The sequence below is a fragment of the Cricetulus griseus genome, chromosome 5, assembly GCF_003668045.3.
Source record: "Cricetulus griseus strain 17A/GY chromosome 5, alternate assembly CriGri-PICRH-1.0, whole genome shotgun sequence".
NCBI classification, from domain to species: domain Eukaryota; kingdom Metazoa; phylum Chordata; class Mammalia; order Rodentia; family Cricetidae; genus Cricetulus; species Cricetulus griseus.
The window spans coordinates 50,685,111-50,706,852 of record NC_048598.1 but is presented as its reverse complement, the minus strand read 5'-3'; the positions used below and the strand labels follow the sequence as shown (position 1 = coordinate 50,706,852).

At 41.4% G+C, this 21,742-nt stretch overlaps 1 protein-coding gene across 3 annotated transcripts in view; it reads right to left on the bottom strand.

Annotated features, from left to right (window-relative positions):
• Nek7 (NIMA related kinase 7) overlaps positions 1-14,152 on the bottom strand; it is a 136,664-nt gene extending 122,512 nt beyond the window's left edge. For all 3 annotated transcript variants that reach the window (XM_027417457.2, XM_027417458.2, XM_035445679.1), the window contains exon 1: positions 14,020-14,152. The gene's annotated coding sequence lies outside the window, so the exon portion shown is untranslated. The remainder of the gene's footprint in view (positions 1-14,019) is intronic.
• Positions 14,153-21,742: the final 7,590 nt, after the last annotated feature.

The window sequence follows — 21,742 nt, the reverse complement described above, 5'->3', positions numbered from 1 at the left end:
TTTTTTTAAAGAAGTTTGTCAAAAACAAAAACAAACAGAACAAAACAAAACTCCAGATAAACTTTCCTTGTTTAGGTTAACTGTAGGTAGAGGCCACTCCTGTGACATAGACATACATGTGCCATCCATTTGCTCACACAGCAACAACTAAAGCCCGTGCACTTGCTAAAAGTCACAGCAAATAGACTGACATAAAGAGTTAGGACCAATGCGCTAACTTGCTTTCTATTGCTCTGACAACAACATGACCAAATGCAATCATGTAAGGGAGAGTTCATATGACTTACAGGTAGCACTCCAAAGGAATCTAGGGTAGGAGCAAGGTGGGAACTTGGAGCCAGGAACTGAAGTGAGCCCACCAGACCCCTGCTTCCTCAGCTACCTTTCTTATGCAACCCAGGACCACTTGCCTAAGGTAGCCCCGCCCATAGTGGGCTGGGCCCTCCAACATCAATCGTTAATTAAGAACATCCCTAGAGACAAATTGACAAAGGGCAATCTGATGGAGGCATGTTCTCAATTGAAGGTCTCTTCCCAGATGACCTTATGTCAAGTTGACAGAAAAAAAAAAAAAAAAGCATAATGAATTACTTGGATCCATCTTCAAATCTGACTATTAAAAATGTTCTGCTGAATTTATTGTACTAAATAATGCATAGTAGTGACTTCTCTCACAACAAAGTTGACAAGGCCTTTGAAATAAAGGCAAACAATTAAGAAATACTTGGATTCATACAAATTATTCATTGTAAGGCCATTTGTTTCCAATAGCCTTTCGTCTGTAACAAGCACTCACTAATAGAAAAATCATCAAAAAGGCAGAAAACATCTATCTAAATAAAATAAAAACGAAACAATAACATTTCTGAATTAACAAATGTTACACTTTATGCTTGTAAAATGCTTAACTGCCCATAATTATTAATTTAACATTCTTTCTTTTCCTTCTGATCTTCCACAATTCTTTTTTCCTACATTCTACAGGTTACCATAGTGCCCAAAGTAGTTGTAAAATCTTTCTCATCAATTCATTGGATGCTCCTAAAATCTAGATGAAGAAACAGGACCTGGCTAAGAAGAAAAGCTAGAACTCTAGGCTGCTGTCTCTCTCCAGCAAACATGTTCATTAACCCTGGCCCAGGCCCGACTGCATTCTTAGGACCTGAGTCACAGCAACAGTCTATTTAATGAATAATTAGGTTAGTAGGACATAATCAAAATTGAACCAAACAAAAGGCTAGTTTGTTACTTTTCTTCTACCAAACTTCAAGTGTTCTTTGTCTATCTCACAACACACAAACATCAGAAAAAGAAAGGTATGATAATTATAACTTTTTGTGTGTTCTTTTTTAAAAATTTAAGCCTAACCCCAAAGCAAAACAGATTAAAGAAGAAAATGCAGGGTGTTGGTGTTCAGGTGGTGAATACAGCTAAGTTCTAAGAAATACAAGAGTCCTGATTCCACAAACTAGGCTTTTAATAGTAACATTTCCAAAATTATCTTTAAATTAGGGAGGGTGTGTGTGTGTGTGTGTGTGTGTGTGTGTGTGTGTGTGTGTGTGTGTGTGTGCGCTTTCCTCAGAGACCAGAAGAGGGCATCAGATCCCCTAGAGCAAAAGTTACAGGCAGTTGTGAATCTTATGACCCAAATCCAGTCCTGTAAAAGAGCTCTGAACCTTTGAGCATCTCTCTGGCCTCATGCCAAGAGCTGTTAATGTGTTTATGAAGAAAGTCATGGCCATGCAGTAACTTTTAAAGTTTATTTTCTGAGAAAATAAATTCATTGTTCTCATATCACTCTTTATACCTCAGAACTGAACCATTCTTTGATTAAATGATACAAAGTTTACTTGAGGGCTGATAAACCAGCCTCCTCAGCATGCTCTACCAATCATTTTAATCCTAACCTGCTACACCTTGCAATTGTCCTCTTGTTCTGAGCAAAAAAAGCAGAAAACAACGCCAAACTTGAGTGCATGCCTTTAACACACACAAGGATACAGATGTAAAAGGCATTTTCTCCAGAAATTTGTTTTGCGAAACCCCGATTGTATGAAGACATTGCAGTAAGCATTGAAATTTTAAAGTAATATTAAGAACAAACATAGTGTGCTTCAGATGAAAGTGGTCTAGGCTGTTACATTAAAGAGTTGAAAGGAATCAGACCAAAACTTGAAAATCTTGTTGTAGTTGAATGCTGTTTAACTTTAATATTATTTTAATTTTTTTTTTACAATTCCAAACACTAGTACTGTATTTACATCATTTCCACTCTTCCAACTAGTCTGTGTCTCCCCGACCCTCTCAAATTCATAACCTTTACTTTTATTATTGTTATACCCCCCCACACACACACACACATACAGCCTGCTGAGTCCATTAATGATGTTGCTCATGTATTTATACGTTTAGGGCCTAATACCTGGGATTGGGTAACCTGCCAGGGGGTCTGTTGAAGATCTTTTCAGACAGTCAAAATGGAATTACATAATTGATATCCAATTAAATTATCATCTGTGCTTTCTGAACCTCCAGAAATCCATTATTCTGACTATAGATTAATAAAGTGTTGAAAAGATGGCATAGACTAATACAGTTGAAAAACAAAGATTTATTAAGGCTAGAAATGACATTTTCAGGTGCATAAAAGAAAGTATCTTACCTTATATAATATACTGAAGGCAGTCAACAAGTTAACATTTACTTGTCCCTAGCTTCCATGAAGACTGATTTACCTTTAGTAAAACTGTCCTTTTAAATGAGATCAGATGAAAAGGACCTGGAACACACCATCTTCCTCTACACACAGAAAGAGCTTTTCCTTTATTCTTAACATGTTTAATAAATCAGCTTCAAGTCAAATAACTCTGCCTTGCAGTCCTGTTTTAGCCTATGGCCAAATGGCAGGCACGTACTCACTCTAACCCATCTTGCTCACAATCAAGCCTCCAGTGTGTCTAATCACCAAACCAGCTAGTGTCTTTTTTGATTCCACACCCTTCTTCATAGCAAATCCAAGTCTGATATACCTAATCCGAGTTCCTGTCTCATGGGTGCCACTAGAGATATTTTAGAACTCATATACAAAGCCCATGTCTCCTGTCAAGGTCCCTGAATGCCCTGACAGGGAGTGCTCCCAGATCAGATCCTCACCTGTTTTCCAGAGCACACCCTCCTTCCCCACTTGCTGTGCTTCGAGCCTTGCAGAAGCATGAGCCTTGCAGAAGCATGTGTCTGGCCTCCACCCCTAGCCTTCCCTGAAACCAGTCACTCAAGTGTTCTGGACATTTGGTCTCTCACTGCTAGAACTTGTCCAAACCCCCTGCTCCTTCCAGTCTCTGGGAAGCAGGCATCTGGCCAGTTCTGACAAGAATGGCACTGGGCCCTGTAGGAAACACAAATATGTACAGGACATGATTCACACCTTCCAGAAACCGATTATTCCAGGAACACACGGGGGACGAGCTTATCAACAATGAGAGAGAAAGCTGTGGAGGCTGAGAGGCAGAGAAACACAAGCTCCTTTGTAATTGTCTGTATAATATGTGGTAGGGCTTTTAAAGATGAAGATGACTTTGATAACAGAGATAGAGTAGCTGAGGTGTGGCAAGTAGCATTAAAAACAGTGAGAGAGCATAAAGACCAAGCAACAGGGAGGAAAAGGATAAGTCAATTCATCCAAGAAAGTTTAAGTTGTCTGGTATGATTCAAACAAGCAAGTATAGAAATAAATCTAACAAGATAGGTTAGTGTAGGTAGAATCAGACACCTGTTGAAAACAGGTGAGCCAGGCAATACTATACAATGCTAGTGGTTAATTTACTCTCATATTCTAGACATAAAGCTGAAGTATAAAAAGTAGAATCCTGGGAATTTGCTTCAATTGGGAGCATAATCCTACAGATTCAATGTGTACGCTAGATACAACAGTGGGGACCCCAAGCAAAGTCTCATCAAGAGAGCTGGCAAAGAAGCTTGGCACCTCTGGGTAGAGCAGGAGCAAGCTCTTTTGACCACAGGTTAACTAATCTTCCATCCTTCCATAAACAATCAACAAAAGCAGGCATTACCTAGCAGCTTTCATATCTATTATTAATAATCAAGCGCATGTAAATCTAAATGTTTTGTTTGCCACCATTATCTCCAAACTATAGGAATGCTAGCCAGCTAGAACTAACACTCATGCCTACAATTTTATAATAGTTCACAATAATCTGAGACTGGGCAGCAGGAGAGTTACTTACCTATCTTCCTTTTTCATATTTTATGCATCGTATTCTCCCTTTTAACGGTTTCTCTTTTTTTTTTTAATCCTTCCTAGTTTACACCAATGGTTCTATTTCTGTACCCATACTTCCGAAATGCCACTGCTGACTGGGATTGTCTTTCTCCCTTCTGTTATGATCCTATCCTTAAATGTCATCAGTTCAGTTCACTTTCAGTTACACATCAACAAGCTCTAAATTTCTCTGGCAATGGGAGAATAAAGACGAAAAGGAGGAAAATAAGAAACAAAGGCAATGTTGTTACAGAACCATCTGAAAGAGGCTGGGAGGCTCCAAAGCTCACATGGTCTGTCCCTGGCAAATAGGGCTTTGGAAGAGTTCAGCCTGATCTGAAACTGACTTTAGCAGCAAACTCAGCATCCAACTGGCTCTCATCTTTTGGACATTCTCAAAATGTGAATGCAGAAACACCCTGCACAGTTCTGAATATAGAAAATGTAGAACTTAGCAGGGCGTTGGTGGCGCACGCTTTAATCCCAGCACTCGGGAGGCAGAGGCAGGTGGATCTCTGTGAGTTCGAGGCCAGCCTGGTCTCTAGAGCAAGTGCCAGGATAGGCTCCAAAGCTACACAGAGAAACTCTGTCTCGAAAAACCAGAAAAAATAAAAAGAAAGAAAACGTAGAACTTCTAGCCCCTTGAGCATGGTCACTGACCTCATGGAGAGCTCTAAAATGAGGCCTTGAGCAGTGAAATACCACGGGCCAGCGAACAGAAGTGCTGGCATTCTGTACTGTACCGCATTGTTTACCTCAGCCTCTTCATGCACACCGGAGTTTTTACCCATTCCACCAATGTTCTCCCCAAGGCTAGACACAGAACTGAGCTCCATGACTATTCAGTTAGCTTGTATTGTCAAACCCCCCATTTGGCGTTTGAAAAGATATAAAAATGAACCTGGACTTCTGATAGGGCATCAGCGAAAGGGGATGGGAAGACAGTCATAAAGTATACATTTAAAATAGAAATCACTGGCAGCAGCTTTCAAATGGCCAAACAGGCATTCATAGACAAAGAATCATTTGTATGCAAAGTCTCACGTCTGCAGACAGGGAGGGAAGTCTGAAGGAACTCAAGTACCAGTCACATGTTATCAGAGCACCAAGTGGAAATAAAGCGGTCATGGAAAAAGGGGGGAAGGAGTGAGCTACTCATCCTAATGTTCTGGAACGTTTTCCAGTATGGCCAGACATTCAAGATGGAAAACCCTTTGTCATGAGATAGGCAAGTAGGTCTCCAGCCTTGGGAACTAGAGGCAAAAAGCTCTACATGGCAAAATAAAGGAAGTCTGCTCTTACGAAGAAAAGAAAACAAAAAAAAAGAACAAGGCAACCCGGGAACAAGGGAAATAGTAAGTTTTTACACTGAGCTCCACCACTGGAACAATGCCAAAAAGAAGGCAGAGAAACACACAGCATCAGCTGCACACTAGCGAGGGATTAGGATTCGACAAAAGCTTATCTGAAATGGAAAGTTTCTCTGCTTCGCTCATTGGTTATTTAGAAAATATTCATCTTCCTGAGTTAGTAATTATAGTTAGTTTCTAACACTGATCTCAAAACACATATCCATGTTTTGAGATAAGATGTTGTTTACATATGCTAGGGGAGGCTGGTTGCTAGAAGTAAGCTACACCGAGATACTGTATATGCTGCTAGAAACCTACAATAGGATGCTACAACAGAGCACTTTCTGGGGTGGCCTGAAGGATCTCTGATTGAGAGTCACCTGCATGGTATATTGACAACACAAATTTCCAACACTGACTGACCCTTCCGATACCAAAGCTCATGATCATCAAATCAGAATTTCTTACGCAGGCACTCTGAGGACCAAAGCTTCAGAAAACTATTTTGAAAAGCCATACAAGTTTTTTAATGTATAAATTATTTTAGATGTGTGAGTGGATATAACTATTTGAAGGGAATCATGAAGTACCTCAGTGTTGATCTGATCCATTTCTGCTTGACAAGAACTGTTAACACACATGGAGCACATACAACGAATAAACCCAACTCGATTTCTAAGAGCAAATCACTACTAAAGAGGTAAAGGAAACTGAGGCACCATTTGTTGTCTGAATCACATAAGAAAAGAAGACATTGGAAGGTGAAAATATCAGTGGATATAGTGAACTTTCAATATACTAAATATATGCTAAAGTTTACTAATAAAGGTATCTGATCCATGTGTTCATGAGAGAAACCTGTGACTACGTGGAACACTAACTTTTCCTGTCCTACCTACTAGTGTAAGTAAGGACTCCTCCCTAGGACAAGCTTGTATCCTGGCCATCTCTTCTCCTTTAAACCTATTTCAAAGTAAAGACAAAAATCAACCCTTATTGTTTCTCTGGCTGCAACAGAAATACTTTACAAAGTCACACTTCAGCATGCAGTTATCTGCTGACTGAATAAAGTGTTCAAGATTTTAACATGGCTGATGGAAAAGGGACAGTGTTTCCTGTCTATCAGCAAATCTTTAACTGAGCAAACAAGAGGCACCAACAAATCACAACACATTTGGTGATTTGAGAGAAGTGAGAAGCACACAGCACATATTGACAGAAGCCTGTGAAACTTACAGGCTTAGAAAACAAAGAACATACAAATGCCTAAGTTGTCTATCCAGGGGCACGGGGTCCAGGGAGCCATAGATGAGTGAGCCTGCATCTCTGAGTTTTCATTGATTCCCACACTCAATGAGAGTCTAATCAAGACTTTGCCAGCTTCCTACTACTTCTGAAAACACATGATTTAGTATGTTAGACACTTGGAGTCCCCTCGGGGAAACTATAAGATAATAATGGGAAATAGAAGCTTGGTTCTGGAACATTCATTTTACTGTTTCAGTGGAATACTATTCCTGTTATAAACGTATAAAACAATGCCCCTCTTTATCTCTAAGATACAGCCCTTCCACAGGCTTCAAATCTGCCATTATGGACAAAAACATGACAAATTTCAAAATCCTTCATACAGCAAAGGCTCTAATGAAGAGTATAGATAAAGATATTGTCACTGAATTTTAAGTGCAAGAATTAGAGGTACAGGGTTAGGTCCCCTGAAGAGACCCAGAAAGGACAAAGTATAAAGTTATAAAAGTGAAGTCTCACTCACAATGGAGACCCCAGAATGTTGAAAATGCCAGGAACATAACAATGTCTACAGAGGAAAGCTGCGGGCACCATGTCGATTCAACCCCAGATAAATCACAAGTATTACAAATGGCCGAGAGAGACAAGTGAGTCTATCTAAGCCCATGAGTGCTGAGAAGACGCCACCAAGGGGCCCAGGTTCCTGATAAGGAGCTATAGAATTTGTTGTTTGTTCTCTAGGTTTCTCTAGAGTCTTTCCTTGCTGTGTTCCATCCATTTTGAATGATGTTTACTTTGTGCTACTGTATATTGAAAGTATATGACTGAGATTTTTTGTCTTACAGGAGTTCATAGCTAAAAAATTGGGCTTTTAAGTAATGTTGGAACTGGTATGACTAAGTTAGACTGAATACATTTTGAATTGTGAGGTAGCCACGAACCTATGGATATCAGAGCAGAATATGACAGCTTGAATGTGAAATGTTCACCACAAACTCATCCAATTGGGAGACAGTGGATCCTTGTGACATGGAGTCTAACTAGTAGACATATATCACTTGGGGAGGAAGAGTACCTTGAGAGTTGAAGCCTGGCCCTGCTCCTGGGCCCTCATCTGTCTCCTGCACCACTTAGCTATGAATAAGCTATATCACACACTCCTGCCACCATAGTCAAGTCTCTGCCACCACCATGAATGACTCCTCTGACATAAAGGGCTGTACCCTCTGTACCTGTGAGCCAAAATAATCCTCTCAAGTTAAAAAAAAAAAAAAGTGATTAGAGGTGAAGATGGGGCCATTAAGATACCCTTAAATGACAGATACAGACATATATCAAAATTGCCACATGACAGAGAGAAATTAGAGTGATATATTTATTAACCAAGTAAAGACAAAGTCTGCCACCAATACTGGAAAGAAGAAGAAGAAGAAGAAGAAGAAGAAGAAGAAGAAGAAGAAGAAGAAGAAGAAGAAGAAGAAGAAGAAGAAGAAGAAGAAGACGAAGAGGAGGAGGAGGAGGAGGACGACGAAGAGGACGAGGAGGACGAGGAGGATGAGGAGGAGGAGGAAGAGGAAGAGGAGGAGGAGGAAGAGGGAGGAGGAGAGGAGGAGGAGGAGGAGGAGGAGGAGAAGAAGAAGAAGAAGAAGAAGAAGAAGAAGAAGAAGAAGAAGAAGAAGAAGAAGAAGAAGAAGAAATAGGCACAGCATACACTTTCCCCAGCCTTCAAAGAGAAACTGAATCTCTAACTTCCATCCTTCAGAATTGGAACAGAATCAACCCAGTTTATTTCATAATGCCAGCTGGTAGTATGTTATAGCAGCCCTAAGAAACTCTCATGGTGGCCGGGCGTTGGTGGCGCTCACCTTTAATCCCAGAACTCGGGAGGCAGAAGCAGGTAGATCTCTGTGAGTTGGAGGCCAGCCTGGTCTCCAGAGCCAGGATAGGCTCCAAAGCTACACAGAGAAATCCTGTCTCGAAAAACAAACAAACAAACAAAAAAACTCTTATGGTGTGATGTCCCCGACCTCGGTGATTTCACTTCTGTGGTAAAAATGGCTATGGTATGGTTCTGAGGCACTCAGAGTAGCAGCTTCCTCCATATTGCAGCTCCACTAATAAAAAAGATCATTAAAATGCTATCTCAAATGTGCAAAACATTAAATTATAAATATAGACATCTCAGGGCAAAGGGAAAGAAGAATTCAAGCAGAGAAAGCTGTCAGTGCTAAACAGTGAGGCACCCTTTTCAGGCAAGGCCAGGCCAACACAGAGTGGATGACAGAACCTGTCATCAGAAGTATCTGTCCACTGTTGCCCTCCCCTGAAAGTTCCATGAATAGAGAAAAGGAGGAAATGAAACCGCTGCTCACTGAACCTGCTACTCTGCGCTTACAAAGCTGTGCTCATTTACTATTCAAAGCAAGCTGATGTGAGCTGGAAACACCATAGTCTGAACAAACTCAAATTACCCAACAAGGGTGACAGAAAGGGAAACAAACCTGGGGTGTTGTGCCTGGATTCCTCACATCGTGGTAAACACAGCAAAGGAAAGATCAGGTAAAGATGTTGCCTGTAGCTGAAGGCAACTAGCCATAAGCTCTGAAATGTCCCAGTTTCCACATGGCCTCCCTGAGGGTTTACAGAGTCAAAAATCCCCACACAACTGAGGTCCACTCCTGGCTAGGATGAAGAAGTTCTACTGTGTGGTTTGTAAGGTGTTTCATTTTCCTCTGCATTCCACTGCTTCTCTGGAGCTGCACCCCAGCCAGCCTGAAATTCATTCTCTGAGCAGGAGGAGGCCTGACTTCTCCAGTGGCCACACGCTCCTTGACAACAGGCCCTGTACTGATGGTTATTGTTTTCCTTTTTTACTAGGAAGACTAGGTCTACTTTTCTTTTCTTTTTTTTTGGGGGGGGGCATTGTTTTGTTTTCTGTTGTGGGGGATGTAGTTGCTGTTTGAGATATTATGTAGTTCAAACTGTACTAGAAGTCCCAACACTCTGCCTCAGTTTACCCTGTCAGGGGTTACAGACATGTGGCACTATTCTCAATTTTTCCATTTTCCTTTAAAAAAGAGGAGGAAAATAAAAAAAAAAGACGTATTAAATTACATATGCCCAAAATTCCCTCTAATGGTAACAGTCATACAGGTAGGCCAAAATAAAAACTAATTGATTAAATACATCAAAATTCACCCATGTTAGGAGTATTACTAGTTAAAAAGTAGATAAATGACTGGCATAGGATCCCACCTTAGCTTCCTAAGGAAGAAGCAGGAAACAGCACACACTCACACACTCTTGCCACATCACAGGATGGGCCTGGGGTCCCTCAGAAACAAAGGCCGTCCAAACCTAACTGTAGAGACAGAACTCCCATTCCCTCTCTGGGCTTCTCTTTCTGAGTATTTGGCCCCTGCATCTCTGTCTCTTCTTACAGACTATTTTTTATATTAAATTGTTTCTAACATCTGTTCTAGCCCAGTAAATACTTTTACCCCACTGCCCTTATCCTTCACTGCAGGACACTAGCCTAAGTGGTTCGTGTTTATGAATGCCAACAAGCAAAATTTGGGAATGCACAGTGGCCATTATTCTAGAGAATGCATTAGAATTTTCACACAGGCTCAAAGAATAAAAAACGTTTACAGAGCACTGTTGTTGGAAACTCAACGGCCTAGAATTCATGGGTAGGCCTTTGATGTTATCTTCTATATAAATAAAGTTTTATTGGAGCACAGCTAAAACCACATATATGGGTATTGTCTGTGGTTGTAAAGGCAGGAGCTCCAGCAGACAATACAGCCCACAAAGCCAAAAATAGTTATTATCAGACTGTTTGGAGTCTGTCTGTACAAAAGCTGCTGGAGTTTAAAAGTAGCCCTAACTACTGTCCACATAAAAGTTGTGGTAATGTACAAAAAGGACTATTTCTGCTAAATCATAGAAAACATACATCTGTAAATCTTTATAAACCAGTACATTTTTCTCATTTGTACACTGTCTGCATAATACTGTAGATAATTATTAACTCCGGTACAGCTCATCCTATTAGGGCATATACATGATACGATAATGTGGTTTTTAATAAAAGATAAAAAAATCATTTATCCTGTTCAGAGTAAAGAGTGCTCCTGAGGATCTGCCCTCATCCTCACCCCTCACCCAAAATCCATGAGTTGTTTTCTTCAGAAGGAAAAAAATATTTTGAGAAATATGCAACAGCACAGAGATAATCCAACTATTGATTGACAGATGACCAAAAAAATAGTTTAGAAGTTTTACAGCTTACAGGTTGTCTAAGTTTTAAAATTCTAAACCAAGAAAGGTAACTCATGCCTATAATCTCAGCCCCTGGGAAGAGAGGTAGGAATATGCAGTGAGTTGCAAATCATGCTGGGCTGGATACATACATAGTAAGTTCCAGGCCAGCAAAGGCTACAGAGTGAGACCCTATGTCAAGCGGGAAAAAATTAAAGTGTCAGTTTCCATTATATTCTACAAATGCATAGGTTTGGTTATAATTATATAACCAAATTCTATTTCACCTATAATCTCCATGAAAAAAAAATCCAAGATGAAGAATTAAACTGAAACAAGTCTAAAAGTATCAGTAAATGCTTGTTAGAAAATGTTTCTGTATTTATAGAAATGCAGATAAATCCATTCAAAGTAAATAGTAACCACTCATGTCATTCTTACGTCTTCAGAACGACAGTAAGTTTGCTACTACACTGCAGTTTAGATTATGAAGTTATCTATCTACACACTACTCAAATATTTGAAAAGATACTTGGCTGAAACTGGGAACATCTACCCTGCACATTCTTACAATAACAAAATCTGTTTTTTAAAAAAAAACTGATATTGTTATTATTATTATTATTATTATTATTATTATTATTATTATTATTTAAGCAAATGCTGACTACTTAATGTTTGTAGTAAGGCAGGGCTGAAAGGTATCAACTACAATCACCAGAAGGCCGGAAGGGGGAGAAGAGTGCTGGCAGTACTTATTTACAGAGTGGAACTGCTCTGCACTTCGGCTTATTTTAAACTGCAATGCTGGTTTTTAATTTAGTAAGGAAGGGCATGCCAGCCATGCGGCCTCTGCTCCCCTACTCCACTAGTGTGCAGCCTTCATGGGGGGGGGGGGGGGGGTTCCTTCTGTTTTACTACTGGAGAGAAATCATCTAAGAGTCCAGCCAAGAAAACGTGTCTGTGGGAAAGGAGTGGTGTGAGACAGGTATTATCCAGATAAACACACTTCAGTAGTAGTTTACAAAATAGGTCTATTTGTCTGTTTGACTTTTTTAAACTCAGGACTGTCTTAACCATAGTAAGACTGCCAAACTGCCATGAAAGTGTCTACCAAGGTTTCTTCTGGCAGTTCTTGGTTTTCAGTTTCAGACGATCTCGGGGTAAAGCCCCAATCAGTCACAGACTATATTTAATTTGCTGACCAGGTTCGTTTTTTATCTACTTTGGTTTCGGTGGAAGCGGTGACTTCAAACTGAACCCGAATCTTGAAAGTTAACAAAGGGCGAAAAGGAAACAAGAGCCCCCTCCCTCTATTTTTATGCGCTGATTTCACAAGACTGTGAGCATCGGCCCTTCTTTCCACAGGCCCACATCCTCTGAGAAACTTGGCCTTCTTCTTCCAGTCCAGGGCAGCGGTAGGAAGTACCCGCCCTCCTGGGTTACGGCCGGGTGTCCTCCCCGTCCATTGGCTGCGATGGCTGTCAGTGCTCTAAAGGGCGGGGTCTCCCACCTTAGAGCGGAATCTGAGGACTGCAGGCTCACTGGGTCCCCGATTCCCCTCCACTCCATCCCAGAGTCCCTTCTCCTCTTTCTCCACAAGCCCTTCACTCGCCCCCCCGCTCCCATACACTTTACAGCCCCTCTAAGAAGTAAAGTTTTTCCAAACCTCCAACATCAGTGAATGCAACGGTTTGGTTTGGGATGTAAGATCAAATTATGGATCGGATCCCTCAAAGTGTAGAAGAGAGCTGTGAAGATAAAATAACTACTTAGGTTGCATGCTAATTAAATCAAGTGCACTGGCCGTCACGAAATACTGCAGTCATGAATACCAGCAAAAATTCGACAAAGCACTGCAGGCTTAACTATTTTTATTCACTATTTTCTGAGTTTGTCCGGTTGTCCCAAACAGATTATACATTTTTTATGTGAGTACTAAGGCTCTCTTGGGTCATGCGAACATCCCGTCGTCCAGAAGACAACAGAGTCATTATACACATATTCTGAATATAATTCTGTAAAGCAACCTATTAAAAATCATCATCGTGAACGGCTGCAGGTAACATGCCTGTTGGGAACTGCAGATTCCTTGCAGGAGAAACTAAAGAGTGGGTCTTAACAACACTCCACAAACTACGGGTCTCTTTTTAAATTACAACCTTTAATATTAGTAACCTCAAAGAGAAAAAAAAAAGCCATTTCATCTCTATACTGCTTTTTCTATATTCAGTTCCGTCACCAGAATTGTAAATACATATATCTTGCTCTAAAATAAATATGTTCTTAGCATGTAGCTAGGGCAAAGGCAATGTGAGTACAATATGTGAGTCCGTAAAAGCATCCGCTGTGGGTCTTCCAAGGCCTCCAGCACCAGGCAGGCGGCTGCAGCCGGCATTGCTCGGCAGCATCCTCCACTGCCCTCTAACTTCACTAGGCCCACTTTGTGACTCAGCTCATCCTTTGCTGCATCCCAGCCCGGGATCGGTCCCGATCGGTTCCCGACCCTGCTGCCCCGCCACCCTGACTCCCAGGTCGGTGAACTTCACTTTTCTAAACTAGGCTGCAGCCGAATCGGTTGAGCCAATCCGCGAGCGGTAAATAGCCACGGTGACCAATGAGATCGGCCCGGAGGCGGGTCTTAGCTGGAGTTCCTCCTGTCCCAGCTCGGAGACCTGTTGCCGCCGCCACCACCGCAGCGGAGCTTCCCCCGGGGTCGCGGAGCCTGGGAGCCGATCTCCCGCCGCCAGCGGCCTGCACCGCCCTCCACCAGCTGCAGACGGCCCAGCCCGACCTCCGAGGCACCCGAGCCGGAGGCTCCACGCGGCCCGCCCGCTCCCAGCACCGGCCCCACCCGGCCGGGCCGTGCAGACTCACCGGGACAGCGGGACAGCTCGGTCCACGCGGGCTGCAGGGCTGCGGGCTGCGGGACCCCGGACCGATCGCCTCTGCCCGCGCCGCTGCAGGCACCGGCTCCCACCCCGCTCGGCCGGCGCTCACCACTGCGAGCCTAGCGGCGGCCCATCCTCCCGGCTCCGCTCCTCCTCCCGCGGCCGCGGCTGTCAGGAGGGTAAACATCCCGGCATCCCCGAGGAGAGGGCGGGCCGCCGCAGGCCCCTCCCCGCGCCCGCACCCTGCTCCGGACCCACGCCGCCGCTTTCCAGAGAACTGGGGTGTGCCTGGCTTATGGCCTGGGCCCCTGCCTCCACATCACCGTGTTTTAATCCCATTCTCTTTTACCTACTGATTTAAGCTGCCTCTACACCGTGTCCGTGCAAGGAAACGAGAGTTTTCCTCGAGTCTGGCTAAGCCAACCTTGACTTTAACGTCCCAGCACTGGGAATGCCTTTCAGGACGCTTGCGAAAGTTGAACTACTTGCTACGATATGCAGGATCTTTGAGATACGGGCATACTTTTAAAGTGGAATTACAGATATGTTACATTGCGTAAATATATTTTACACGTCACATGTTTGCGATATGGGTCTGCCTCTATTACATGGAGCTGCTGAAAAAAGCAATGCTTTGATTCCTACTGTTTCACTATCCAGATTTGAACTACTGTGGTATCCAGCTAGGAGGCAGTGTAGAGTCTGTCGTGCCTGGATTCTGGTCTTTTGAGTGGCCGGCCAGTCATTTAACTTCCAGTTGTCAAGGTCTTTGTCTTAAGAGCAGCCTTAATGGCTCATCTTAGAAATGAAATACAGCAGCGTTTGAGCCCTGAGCCTAGCCATTCGGTATCACTACGTCTTTCTCTGGCTTCATTCCCCCAAAGAAAGTAGAGCCAAAATCGGGATGATAGCTCAAATATGTTTAAACGATGGAATTAGGATTTAGATAGTTTTAGGCCAGCTGGATGGCTCAGGAGGTAAAGGCCCTTACTACCAAGCCTGATGACCTGAATTTGATTCCCAGGACCCACGAGATGGGAGGGAAGTGACTTCCCACATGTCGTTTTCTGGCATCCGCATTGCAATGTGGCACATATACCACAAGTGTGCCTGTGTGAAGTATAATTACAGAAAAATTACAAACTTTAATTTTAGAAAGAAAATTAAGATTCCAAGAGGAGACCTTTGGTGCAAGTGGTATAAACTACTCAAATGTGCCAGATGGAGTTCTAAAACGACTGATGAGTGACGAACCCACATGCATGAGTCCTGTTTTCATAAAACTTCAATGAGAAAGTTCAAAATACTCAATGTCCTTTATATCTGCTGACAAGTCATAAAGAAATAAAGTGTGGGGGTGGGGCTTCTTTAAATATATGTATCTGGGAAAACCACTTGGCAATTGAGCAGAGGCCTGTTGAAGTAAGAAAAGGAGTCATGTGACTGTCCGGAGATAGACTGTTTTGTACAGAAAAGGCAAAGTTACCTGTGTGGAAGTGGGTTTGCCATGATGGAGAAACAGCCAAGAAATTAATGTAGGCAGAATCCCGTGAGCAAGGGACAGTAGCTGATGGAGTAAGAGGGGGTGAGATACCAGAGAAGGGATAGGTGTAGAATTTTGAACTCTTATCCGTTATTTTCAATGAAATGGAAAGCCATTACAGGAGGAAGCTGAGAGAAAACAGCACTGTGGAGAATACACTGCAGGATGGAGGGACTAGTAGTTGGAAAAGGATAATAATAATGGTCCCTGAAATATATATCAGTCAGGCTGAGACCAGTTGCTAGCAGACCGTAGATATATTTCCAAGATCAAGTCAACAAAATTTGCTGGCATATTGAATGTGGTGTATGAGAGAAAGATAGGATGAAGCCAGTATGTTGAAATTTGAACCAAATCAAATGGTCATGTCCCACCAAATCACTCGTAGAAACAATGTCATTTGAATTGTCATAGCTTATAGAAAAATTAACAGACATCTTTAAGGCAGAATTCAGCGTGGGACTAGATGCATGGTTCATAGCTTGCTCTTGCTATTTTCGATATTAGCATATTAGAAAATGTAGATTGATCAGTACCTTGTACAATAGACCAATTTAAGCACACCAACAATTTATCTGCAGAATAAATAGTCTACTGATAAGCAAACAAGATACTTAATGAACAGTGAGTGAATACTTCAACCTATCTTCCTCTCATACACCAAATTCAACATATTGAGCAAATCTTGTTGGCTCAATCATGGAAATGTATCTGAGGTCTGCTAACACGCTGGTGAAATTGTGCAGAAATTAGCTCAAACATCCTCAGTGACTGCAAAGACTTTCTCTAGGAAGAATACCTCTGGTGTTATATGATGTCCAAAGAATTAAAATACTCTAACATGCAGTATTTTTCCACTTGTAAAGGCTTTATGGCTACAGATAAATAGTATATAGAGTTTCAAAGACTGAGAAGAGGGTCAAAACAAAAGACACTATACATTTTTCTTTCTAAATTTATATCACCTTTGTTGTGGGTGGACAAGGTTATTCCCAGCCACCAGCCTCCTGGCCTGAAGCAAACGCTAATGGAAAAGCAAAAGAAACTGCCCAAGGAGGCTCCTCTGATCCAGGAAACTTAAGAGCAGAATGCAGCTCTAACTGCTTTCCCATTCATCTCCTCTGAGCTTGCTCCCAATTGCTGCTTTAGCTCCATGATATACATTAATTACAGTCCCTTGTATGAACAACCCATTATTTATACATAATTGCCAGGCAACACATATATTACAAAGCAGATTAACTTCATTATAAATAGTGTTTGGATATCATGCTTAAAACCTCTCATTTCTTAACCACATCTTGGGGGGTTGTTTGTTTGTTTTTCATATAGATCTGCAGGCCCCACACAAGAAAAAAATTATCAGCAGTATTTATACCCAAAACCATTTCTCCATAAACTAACCCAAAACAGATGTTACATACCAGTTTTGGCATAAATGTAATTTCTCCATAAGGAAAGAAACTTATGAGGGGAAAAAGCTGTTCCCTGAAGAAGAATGATGAAGTAATATTAAAAATAATTCTCCTTTGAGAGAGAACCTTGCCACTGGGGGGGGGAAGGTCTAGTCTTCTTGATTCAAACAGAAACATAGTACTGGTAGCAGGTGCACTTAAAAAGCTACTAGCGAAACTGGCAGCCACTAAGCTTGGCAGCTAAATGGTGATGAGGCTTAGTCAAGCTGTTGAAATGTCTGGACTACACTGGGCCAAGAGGAAGAAGTCAGAGAACAGACTGCAGACAGCCCAAGGGAGATCACTTTTCTCTGGCCTTGGCTTGTGGTCACTGTACAGTGTCAGAAAGTGAATATGATGCTTTGAAAACACCCATGAAAAATATTAGCATGTTTCCTTTCCACATTGAATGGCTCATTTCAATTGTTAGTGGATGGTTAGCAGATGAGCTTGTAATAAAAGCAGCTAAATACATCTTAATTTTTCTTCACACAAATCCCTAGAATTCACAATCGCAGAAATACAATGCTACTGCGTCCCAATTATTGAGTTATGATAACTTGGGGATATAGTTCTTGATTAAAAATTGTGGCATACTGACCATGACTTTTCCATGGCTATTTCTGCAGTAGTTGCGAAACTGAAGAGATGTTTTGAAATACATTTTAAATATAAAACACTGAGATATACTTGTGCAAAGTAGAAAGCAACCACCCCAAGCAGCAGCTTGTATTTATATCACAATTCCTTGGCACAACAGAATTCTATTGAATTTAGGTTTCTTTCCTTCCACAAAAGTCAAAGGACCAATATGCAATGGGCACAAAGAACAATGTGGGAAATATATTAAGAAGTTACACCCTATCCTGAGGAGCCAAACTATGAAGTCATTTCACAAATGCAATTTCCTCAGTAGCTGTGCACCTCCAGCCATCACCACGGTTTGTAAGTGCCTCTCAGTTATCTATACTGTCAGAAATCCAGGTCAATAAAGTAATCACATCCCAAAGATAGCTTTTTTAATCACAGGTTTCTTTGTAGCGTGAGCATAGGCTTTTGTGTCTACTTGGAAATAAGATGTTATAAATACCTTGTCATTTCACACAGCTAGATGGAAAGGTTTCAAAGAATTGTACTTAATTCTTCCCATTCTGTCTCCATCCACCTCTTCTCAGAAATATCATTCTATGTTCCTCATTCCAGCTTTAGAATGTTCCAGATCCACTCAGGTGTGGACAATAGGAGCAGTGGTCTATTTCCTAACAGGAATGAGAGCAAGACAATAAGCACTTCTGTTTAGCTTTAGTATTTCCTCATAGATGCATGGAGAGGCTTGCCTCGGGTTACCTTTGCAAAGTCTGCCCCTAACACTTTCAGTGAAAGGAGTGAAAGCCGATACTGGTTTCCTCTTTCCAACCCTCTTTGTTCATATGTAAGTACTGATGGCTTACAACGTGCATTTCTTCAATCTTCTACTTAATGACAGAAGTATAAAATACTTCAGTCATTTTTTTTTTCCCAGCAGTTCAATTGGGTGTTAATGTTCAGGCTGCTCGGAAGCTCAGGGTGTGAGTAAAATCAGATGGGGAAAAGTGCCCCATTGAATCCAAAGGTATTACTGAAAGCGGTCTCCACACGCTTTAGAACAATGAGCCTAGTCAATCATAAACAGCCTCCGAAGCCTTTGTGATTCTGCCACTGAATTCTCCACTGGCTGACGTCCCAATTATGGAGATGTTCCCTTTACTCTCTGAACTATTGCCGTGTTCATGCAAAAATCATCATTGTGTCAAATAAGAAGCCCAGAGAAAGAGAGTTACAGACTAGTGTTGTTTCCAAGGCTTGGGAATTTGACACTGCATAGACCATTCAGGTGGCACTGAGGCAAGCCTGTACATATCCCTCAGCTTATGGTATGATCTGCTTTCTAAAAGCGTGGAAGGCAAACAGTAGAACGTTCCTCAAAATCACCCTATTTGAATAGAATTATTATATTTCTCTTTCTGTATTATTTACCACTATAGAACTAGTAGGCTTATTTAATCTATAGAAATTTTTAATTATTAAATAATGGCTAAGTTTTCATTAATGTTTTAGGTTAGCATGTAGCTTAATACATTTATTATGGTATTTTCATACCATGTGCCACTATGATTTTTCTAATGTACCCGTTCTATATACTCCTCCTTCCCCCTCTGGCTATTCCCTTCCTTGTCCAGATACCCTTCCCCTATTCTGTTACCATATCACATGTATTCTGTTACCTGATAAAGGAATGTATTTTTAAATCAAATTTTACATATGTTTTAAAGAGTAGCTTGAACCACCTAAAGGCATAACTACTGAAATCTTATTTTTATTTACCCTTTCCTCACTCAAATTAAAAGTCAAAAATAAATGTCTTTCTGAAGATATAAATAATCAAAACATTAGTTCTTCATTTCTATGCATCACTCCTTGTTTCTCTGTTTACAATAGAAACTTTGGGCAAACAAAAATAGAGACAATAAGCTGGGTGATCCCAGCCCTCAGGAGGCAGAGGCAGGCAGATCTCTGTGAGTTCAAGATCAGCCTGGTCTACAGATTGAATTCAGGATGGCCAGAGCTACACAGAGAGACCCTGTCTCAAAAAACAAAAACAAACAAAAAGAGATGATAAGAGGAAGGAAAAAACAAATAAATTAATCTTATAATAAATTAGATTTAATTTTAATGCAAAATTTTAAATCCTATTTCTATGCTTCATGTACAACTAAATCTTTATTGCCATTAATAAGGGATCAATACATTTATTATTATAATGAGCTGAAATTTTAAATACAAGAAGAATATTGTATTACTTTGATGATCACAGCTGATTTTGTGCTGCTGTTCTCTCTCAGTGACCCTACTTCTATCAGACACTTCCAGGATCCTGGGCTTTAATCTTTTGTGGATTTCTTGATTTATGATTCCCCAACGTTACAGGGCCATAAACAATACAAAAGTGAGTGCTAACAATCTTCCTCTTCTGGTTGCTGGGCTAGCCATGGGATCATCAGTTGCTATGTGAAGGCCTTTACACCTAGGGGAAGATAGAAGCCTCACTAAATGAATTTGGGGGTCAATGGAGGTTTGGGGTGGAATTTTAGAATAGTTTTACAAGAAGGAGCCTCTGGGGCTTCTTCAAGGATGACAGAATGAGATCAGATACTAAGGTTTAAAAAAAAAATACAAAAAAAACAGGACCTAGGTGGAGAATGGAAGTGCCAAAGATTTGTTTTTATTTGTTTGTTTTTGTTTTTTATGTTTATTTATTCATCTATTTATTATTTTATTTATATTTTTATAAATTTTATTTAAATTAGAAGCAATCTTATTTTACATATCAGTCCCAGTTCCCTCTCTCTCCCATCCACCCATGCTCCCTACCAACCCCCATCCCATCCCCCATCAACTCCCCAGGGAGGGTGAGGCCTTCCATGAGGGATCATTAAAATCTGTCAAGTCATTCGGGGCATGGCCTAGTCCTTCCCCTGTGTATCTAGGCTAAGAGAATATTCCTCTATGGGAAATGGGCTCCCAAGGTCCATTTGTGCACTAAGGATACATCCTGGTTCCACTGCCAGAGGCCCTATAGACTGCCTAGTGCTCCTAGCTGACTGACACCCACTCTCAGGGAGTCTGGTTTGGTACTGTGTTGGTTCCCCAGCTGTCAGACTGGGGTCCATGAGTTCCCACTTGCTCAGGTCAGCAATTTCTATGGGTTTTTCCAGCATGATCTTGACCCTTTTGTTCATCACTCCTCCCTCTCTGAAACTGGATTCCAGGAGTTTGGCTCATGTTTAGCTGTGGATCTCTGCTTTTATTTCCATCAGGTACTGGATGAAGGCTCTAGGGTGGCATTTAATGGTGTCATCATTATCATTATCATTATAGGGGTAGGGCATTTAAGGTAGTGTCTCCACTATTGCTTAGATTCCTAGTTGGGGTCATCCTTATGGATCTCTGTACAATTCCCTAGTGCCAGATTTCTCTTTAAACCTATAGTGGCTCCCTCTATTGATGTGTCTCTTTTCTTGCTCTCCTCTGTTCATCTCCCACTCAATCTTCCTGATCCCCCATGTTCTCCTCCTGCCTCCTCTTCTTCTCTCCTCTTTCTTCTACTTCCCTCCCTCCTTCCCCCATGATCCCCATTTGTTCAGGGGCTCTTGTCCCTTTCCCCTTCACTGGGAAGGGGACCATGTATGTCTCTCTTACTGTCCTCTTTGTTTCCTAGCTTCTCTGGAGGTGTGGATTGTAGGCTGGTAATCCTTTCCTCTATGTCTAATATCCACATATGAGTGAGTACATACCATGTTTGTCTTTCTGTGACTGGGTTACCTCACTTAGGATGGTTTCTTCTAGTTCCATCCATTTGCCTGCAAATTTCAGGATTCCATTTTTTTTTCTGCTGAGTAGTACTCCATTGTGTAAATGTACCCCATTTTCTGTATCCATTCTTTGGTTGAGAAGCATCTATGTTGCTTGCATGTTCTGGCTATTACAAATAGTGCTGCTATGAACATAGCTGAACAGATGTCCTCATTGTATGAATGTGCATTCTTTGGGTATATGCCTAAGAGTGGAATTTCTGGAACTGGTTCCCATTTTCCGGAGAAACAGCCATACTAACTTCCAAAGTAATTGTACAAGTTTGCACTCCCACCAGCAAAGGAGAAGCGTTCCCCTTT